Raw genomic sequence first — 7,971 nt, 5'->3', positions numbered from 1 at the left:
CCCTTCAGCTGAGGCTAGAGGTGTAACAAGAAATTGCCACGGATCACTGGCAGCTGAGGGCAGCTGAGAGGCTGCCCCCTCTCAGCGGGACCACACTAGGGTTGCCGCAGGGTGCCAGTGGCCTGCCTCTCAGCAGAAGAGCAGCCAGAAGTTGCCCCCAGCCAGGCTTTGCGGGGGTGCAGAGCAGGGCCCAGGGCAGCAGAAGGCAACACAGGCAAGGGGGAGAAGGAAAAGAGTGGAAGAAGGGCAAGCTGGGCATTGGCCATGTTTTCAGGGAGCCCAGGCTGGCTCTTTCCAGCCAGCCGTTGCAGGAGGAGGCAAGGCTGGTCAGGTGTTCTGCCAGCAACGGCCCAAAGCTGCTCGAAGCTGCTCAGTGCCCATCCCCAGGCACATGCTGTCCCTGGAGATCCCCTGATCTCTCCTGAGGGCTTCAGTGCCCCTCCAGAAGGACTGGCATCTGTCATCAGCACTGTCACCTGTGGGACAGCCCCAGGCAGGCAGTTCAGAGACCGTTCCCCATCTTTCCGGCCCTGGACACCAGGAAATGAGCCTTGGATCCAGCTCTTGGTCCCTAACATATCACATGGAGTCTCTGAGCTCACGACCCAGAGCCCAGGGAGTACCCAAATAGAACACCAAGCCCTTTAGTGGTGCATTCCCTTGAGCATATTTTCGACTTCATCTTGTGACAAAAAGCCTGACTTCAGGCGCGTCACAGAGGAGATCCCCTTTTATTATGGAAATGTTATTCTGGAAGCCATATGGGTGCAAGGCCTGGTCCTTCCTGTGATCTCAGGAATGCACCACGTTACGAGAGCACTTAGGCCATATACACACATCAGAGCACAGCAGGACTTTGTGGAAATGAGGAGAAGAGTCTTTGCGAAGAGGAAACTCCTGCTGCTGTTGGTGGCCGTGTCTCCATGCAAAGGCTGCAGCAAGGATGCCCAGTGGGAAGTTTGGGGATGGTTCTGAGGAGCACCTGGTCTGTCCCCACTGGCTGCATCAAGGCTCTCCTCCCCTCCACTCCACTCCCGCTCCACTATGAGCACTGGAGCACTGAAGAGGGAAGGGAGAGAGGTGCGAGTTCACACCCTGCCTGTGGCCAGGGAAGCTGAGCTCTCCTAATGGACATGAGACCCATGGTCTCATCCTGTCTGTCCTCGTCTGAGCCTGACTCTGTGCCCCTGAGCGCCCTTGCTGTCAGTGCCAAAAGAGACACTGCAAAGGGAAATTCTCATTGCCCTGAGGGCATCCAAGAGAGCTCAGACTAGTGGACTCTGAGGTTCCCCCATCTCTGCTGAGGAAGCAGGAAGCCAGGCTTCCTGCTTCAACACGGTCTCTGGGTCAGATTGAAATGAAAGATCCCAGAGGAGAAGTGGCACGAACCCCAACTTTTTGTTTTTCACAAAAATGTATCAGAGCAAAGTAAGAAAAAAAAAGAAATGAGCAACACAAGGCCTTGATGTCAAATGTCCTGTGAATGATGAGTGGAGGCACATGGGATGGTTATTGGTGCTAACATTGTACTTGTTGAACCAGTTTCTTCTGTGCATCCTTGAGCTCCCTGTTCCTCAGGCTGTAGATGAGAGAGTTCATCACCACATAGAGAACAGACATGGCCAAATCCAGAGGTGGGGAGGAGACAGACGGGGGCTTCCGGTAGGCAAATATGCCAGTGCTGACAAACAGGGAGACCACGGCCAGGTGAGGGAGGCACATGGAGAAGGCTTTGTGCCGGCCCTGCTCGGAGGGGATCCTCAGCACAACTGTAAAGATCTGCAAGTAGGACAGCACAGTGAAAACAAAACACCCAAAGCCTAAACAAACACTAACCACAAGAAGCCCAACTTCCCGGAGGTATGAGTGTGAGCAGGAGAGCTTGAGGATCTGGGGGATCTCACAGAAGAACTGCTCCACAGCATTGCCTTGGCAGAGTGGTACTGAAAATGCGTTGGCAGTGTGCAGGAGAGCATTGAGAAAGCCGCTGCCCCAGGCAGCTGCTGCCATTTTGACACAAGCTCTGCTGCCACCCAGGAGGGTCCCATAGTGCAGGGGTCTGCAGATGGCAACGTAGTGGTCATAGGCTATGACTGTGAGAAGAGAATACTCGGCTGAAATGAAAATAGTAAAGCAGACCTGGGCAGTGCATCCCGAGTAGGAGATGGTCGTGGTGTCCGTGAGGGAATTGGCCATGGATGTGGGGACAGTGGTGGAGATGGAGGCCAGGTTGAGGAGGGAGAGATTAAAGAGGAAGAAGTCCATGGGGGTGTGGAGGTGGTGGTCGCAGGCTACGGCGGTGATGATGAGGCCATTGGCCAGGAGGGCAGCCAGGTAGATGCCCAGGAAGAGCGAGAAGTGCAAGAGCTACAGCTGCCGGGTTTCCGCAAAAGGCAGGAGGAGGAACTCATTGAGGGAGCTGCTGTTGGACATGGTATTCCCTCCAGGCACATGGGACTGTGCAAGGAGGAAAAGACAGGGACAAGTCAGGAGAGACGACTTTGTTCACAGCTCTTTCTCTTTCTCACAGACACCCCCCAACACACACACACACACACACACACACACACACACAGACTGCTTTTCTCCCAGGCAGGACCTTCACTCAGCTCCCTGTCTGGAGCTGCAGCTTGGGCTGGCTGCGTGAGCCATGAGGAGCCGGGACGTGTGCCTGCAGGCTGCAGAGGGGTCAGTGCTGCTGGAGTGTAGGAAGTCTGTTGAACATCTTCACATGCAGTTTGGAGGCATTTGGAGCACAAAAGCAACAGCTTCAATGCTAGGGGGATTGTTTGCTTCTTTGTCTGCTCTGCAGAGTAGGAATAGGCAGCCTTTCCGTTGCTCCCAGGGTGAAGACTAGTGAGCCCTGAGAGGCACAAGCTCTCCCTGTGCCCCAGGACAGAGCCAGCACACTGGTCTCCACAGCAGTCCCAGTGCCAGCTGCCTTGGGTGAGCACCTCTCTCAGCTAGAGGACAAGCTCAACCACAAGTTACCTTTAAAGGAACGTGGCCTGTGCTGGCAGTGGTGTCCACCTGCAAAGCACAGCTCTCCAAACTCACCTCCCTTTCTCTGCTCAGACATTCCGAGAGTGATGGAGAGGGGGTGACACAGCACATGGCTCCGATGATCAGAATAAGGACTCTGGCATGGCTCTCATCCTCAGTTTCTAGTCACAAACACACCAGGCTTTTGCAGCTGCCCACATACAGTCATCCCCAGCAGCATTTCCACATCCTTAGCACCTCTCTGCGGCTTCTGCATGGGACATTCAGCTATCACAAATGTCCTACACAAGAGCTAAGCCCTTCTGGACAGCAGCACACAACTCAGCAGCACATCCCAGGGAGGGTCAAGGGTCTTAAAGGTGGCATCTCCTGAATCAGCTCATTCCCCCTTCCTCTGCTGGGTGGGAGAGGAAAGATGCAGGGGGCTTGCTGGGGGAAAGCATCTGCATGCTGGGGCTGGCCGAGAACAGTGATGGCAAGGTGATGTTGGTGCTGTCTGCAGGCTGAGGGGTCGCGTAGACAATTGCTGCGGTTCCTTGCAAACCTAGTCATCCCTCAGTGTGGTGGTGACCAGGCTTAGTTTCTTGCCTAAACCTGACTGCTGCATTTCCACTCCCACCATGCAGACGAGTGCTCTTGAGAACTCCACTCTCAAAATGTCCTCCTGGTGAGCGGGAGCTGTGGGCAGCCCTGGCCCACGCAGCACCCTCTCGACAGGAGAATGGACCTGCCCTGCTGGGGGAAACCCCTCTCACCCAGAGCTTCTCCCTGCAGCGCTGTGCTCCCCGGGCAGGCTGAGTGCTGATCTGCGTAGGTGGCAGAGTCACTGCCCCGGGCACACAGCACCCTGGGGTGCAGGGACGCTGCTCTGACTGATGAACCTGGGCAGACCTGGGAGCACAGCCCAGCTTCACACCCTGGCTGCATCCCTGGGAGAAGGCAGCAGGATGCCCTGTGCCTCAGACAGTGTGGCAGGAAATGCTCCTTTGAAGCATCTCCTCCTCCTCCTCCACACTGGAGAAGCTGCAAGAGCGATCCTTAAAATCTCTGCCAGACATGGGATGGGGTGGCTTCAGAAGACCCCCTCCAGGAACCTCAGTAGTGTTGCCCTGCAGCCAGAGACTTAGCATGCAAAGGGCTGTGCAGATTTCTCCTGCAAGGAGCTCTCCTCTCTCCTCCCACTCCACACTGCCTCTCACTTCTCTCCCTCTTGCCTCATCTCCTGTCAGCAGCAGCAGGCAGTGCCCGGAGCCCCACTGCTCTTGGCAGAGGAGTTGCTGCTGCCCAGAGCTGTCTCTCAGCCATGCTGCCCGGTTGCCAGCAGCTCCCTCGGTCCCCAGAGCCTGGCCCCGCTCAGGAGCAGAGGCCAAGCCAAAGGCGTGACTTTCTCTGCCCCCTGGGCTCCCTGGAGATTTCCCTGGGGCTCCAAGGCTGGCAGCTCCTGAGGGGCAGCAGGGCCCCTTCAGGGAAAGGCTCTGGCAGCTGGAATAATCACCTACAGTCCCTCCCTGCACTGTGGAGAGAGACTGATTTCAGCAGTGTGCTTGATCCCATCAGGGGACAGAGGTGGAGAGGGGTGGACATGCTCCCCTCTCTCGTCTGCTATTCCTGTCCCATTACTGGGCAGGAGACCCAGAGAGTGGCAGAGAGGGGGTCATTTCCCCTGCGTAGGGCAGTGATTCAGAGGAGGAAATGCAGGTGTTTAACCTCAGCTGAGAAGGCCTTGGGCAGGAGGGGGATTCAGCTCCCTCCCAGGCAGGCCACAAACCCACCGGAGGTGGGCTTCCTCTGACCTCAGTTTTGGTGTGCCCAAGAGAGCTGCCTGCATGCAAGGCCTTGCCTGAGCTTCCACGAGAAGCACTAGGGATGGAGGGGGGAGTCAGTGACTCATACCCAAACCCCTGGTGACAGCTGAGGTTCCAGGCTTGGTCCAAGTCATGTGTGTGGGTGTCTGCCAGCTCTGATGGAGCAATTCTGAGAGACCCCCATCCTGCCTGAGCCTCAGCTGTGGGCCAGAGGGGTGGTGGGGCAGGTTCCCTCGGCCATCTAAATGACACAAAATTTTCTTGGGCCATCGGAACCTTTCAATGGAGCCTGCAGAGCTGTTCAGCTGACCCAAAGGAGGAGTTCACTGTAAGGAGAGCCGGGTCGCTCTCTAGGCTCCACCAGCTGTATATACTGCAGCTCAAGTCACTTCAAAGCTAAGGCCCATGCACCTCCCGGCATTGCAGACACTTCAGTTAATTCAGGACGCTCATTTTCAGGGAATAAAAGAGGCCTCTAGTGCCGTGCCAGGTGCCCGGGGTGCCCAGCACAACCACATGTGGCTGGCACAGACCACACAGGACCTCCAGGGAAGCCCTGTGCTGGTGGAGTGGGTTCAGGGCAGATGTCACAGGATCTCTGAAAGGGGTTTAAGTCCTGTGTGCCAGCAACTGAACACCAACTCCATGGCATGGAGGGAAGGTCCATCCCAGCTACACCCAGGGGTGCTGCAGGATTGGGAGGCACATCACGGCAAGAGTCTCCACTCGTGTGCCTATGCTCTCCAACCCTGGTGGGTCTCCTCTTCCTGAACCTTCTCACCCAATGCTCTGAACAGTGACCAGGCTAACAATGTCCACACTGTGGATAGATCAAAGGCTGTCCTACCCCAGGGACCTTCTCAGCAGCAGCTTGTCCTTCTTGGACATCCTCTTCAACTCTGACACAGGCCCCAAGGTGCTTTGGAGTCACCTGGGGCAGCAAACCCTCTCCTACCAGGGCTGTCTGACCCGGCTGAGTTTATCTCTGGCTTTGGGGACTGCAGGGTTTGCTCTCTTCCTCAGCCCCTGACTTCAGCACCACCTTGCCATGTGCCAGCCACTCCAGTATGTCTCTGCTAGGAAGTAAAGCCTTTGCATACACTGTGCCCTGGGCACTCTGTAACAGGTTTACCTGTCATAAGGCTGCACTTGGCCCTGGTGCCACAGCTGAGCTCGAATGTGTGCTGCAGCTCGAATGTGTAGCAATGCCCTCAGCCTGGGGAACAGGCAAGAGGAGCTGGAGCCTGTGTGCTGTCACAGAAATGTGGCATTGTTGGAGTAACTGCTAAGACATGATGGGACAGCTCACACAATGACAGAGCTGCGACTGATGGCTAAAATTCCTTCAGGAGAGACCAGGAGGGAAGGTGAGGAGGGGGGATGCCCTTTGGGTGAAGGGGAAGCCCAGCTGTATGGAGCTCTTCTGTGGGATGGACAAAGGGAGGCAGCTCTGCAGGGCAGAGGAGCTGAGGGATTTGGACAACAGAGACCTGCTGAAGATGGAAGGAGAAGTGGCAAGGTGTGCACGGGGGGACCGAATAACTCCATGCCCAAATAATCACCAATGCTCCCTCTCTAAACCGTGGAGAGAGACCCATTCCAGCATTGTAATTTCCCTCATCAGAGATGGTTATCTACGAGAGGTGGAAATGTCCCACTCTGGAGGTCCCTCTTCCCATCTCTTAACAAGGCAACACGCATATACAGGGAAAAGAAGGGAAGCCATTTACCCATGGTTCAGGTATTGATTCAGGTAAATCAATCTAGCATCTCATGCCTGTATGGAAGCCCCTGTGGTGGAGTGGGACTCAGCTCTCTCCCATGAATTCCACAAACACCGAGGAGGTGGGATTCCCCTTGCCCAAGCTGGAGTGCGCACACCAGAGATGTCTGCACGCGAGCTGCTTGTCTAAGCTCCCATTATAATCACCGGAGATGGAGGGTGGGAGTCAGTTGCCCACACACAAACACCTGGTGACATTTGAAGAGACAGAGGTGGTGCAAGGCATGTGCCAGTGTCTGCTGGCTCTGATGGAGCGCCTGTGAGACCCCTATCCTCCTAAAGCATGAGCTGGGGGCCAGGTGGGGAATTCCCTTGGCCGTCTCCAAAGACCCCAGAGGCCTAATGCTGCTAGAGCACCACTCACTATGAAGCTGAGACACAAGCAGATCCCTACAGTGCAAAAATCCTCAAGTAATCCCATGCAGACACTTGATTTAATGACATAGAAATTGGCTGGCAGGGCCATGTCAGATGCTTGGGGTGTCCAGCACTACTGCACGTTTCTAGCAGATACAGCCTGGCTCCTAGAGGAAAACCATACCCTTTGGGAGTGGTGCTGGGCAGATGCCCCAGGGCACCTTGGGTTTCCTTCCTGTGCCCAGACAACTGAATCCTACCTCCACCTTCAGGCACAGTCTGTACTGTCAACATCCAAGCGTGCTGCATTAGTGGGAGGCACATCACAGCAAGGTCTCCACTCATGGCCCTGTGCTCTTAACACCTTCTAGTTCTCTTCTCCCTGGCCCTCTGTTCACCCCCAGGTGATATGAACTGGGCCTGTGCTGATGATGTCCCCAGGGTGGCTGGATCGCAGGCTGTGCAGGCCAGGGACTTCTTCAGTGGCACCTTGTCCTTCCTGGAGATTGGTTCACCTCTGTCACAGGCCCCCGTGTGCTCCAGACTCAACTCAGGCAGCAAACCCCTCTCCTGCCACTCCTGCACAGCCCAGCTCTGTTTCTCCCTGGCCTTGGGCACTGCAGCATTTGCTCTCTCAGTGGGAACCTCCTTTCACCATTACATTGCCCCCTGCTTTGTCTACCAGCACGTCTCTGCTCTGAAGTGGGGCCATCGCACACACAGTGTCCTTGGCCCTTGGGAACAGGTTTCACCATGACTAATCTGACTGAAACATTGCTAGAATAACAGAGTTGTGGTGGGATCTCTTGCACGATAGGAGAGCCTACGATAGTAGGGGCAGTCTCCTTTAAGCAACATGAGGAACTCTGTGGATTATAGGCCCTTGTTCTTAGGGAGGGGACTTTAATCCCGCTGACATTCAATGGAAAGGCAAAGAGCAGAGTGCAAGCAGGCCAGGATGTTTCTGGAGGGCATCAGGGACAACTTCTTTGCACAAATGCACAGCGGGCCAATACTCGTGAT

General features: G+C 55.6%; 1 pseudogene; it reads right to left on the bottom strand.

Annotated features, from left to right (window-relative positions):
* Positions 1–1,518: 1,518 nt before the first annotated feature.
* On the bottom strand, positions 1,519–2,433 carry LOC138065147 (olfactory receptor 14C36-like; annotated as a pseudogene).
* Positions 2,434–7,971: the final 5,538 nt, after the last annotated feature.

This window comes from Struthio camelus, unplaced genomic scaffold (assembly GCF_040807025.1).
Source record: "Struthio camelus isolate bStrCam1 unplaced genomic scaffold, bStrCam1.hap1 HAP1_SCAFFOLD_120, whole genome shotgun sequence".
Classification (NCBI taxonomy): domain Eukaryota; kingdom Metazoa; phylum Chordata; class Aves; order Struthioniformes; family Struthionidae; genus Struthio; species Struthio camelus.
This window is presented reverse-complemented; position numbering and strand designations above follow the sequence as displayed.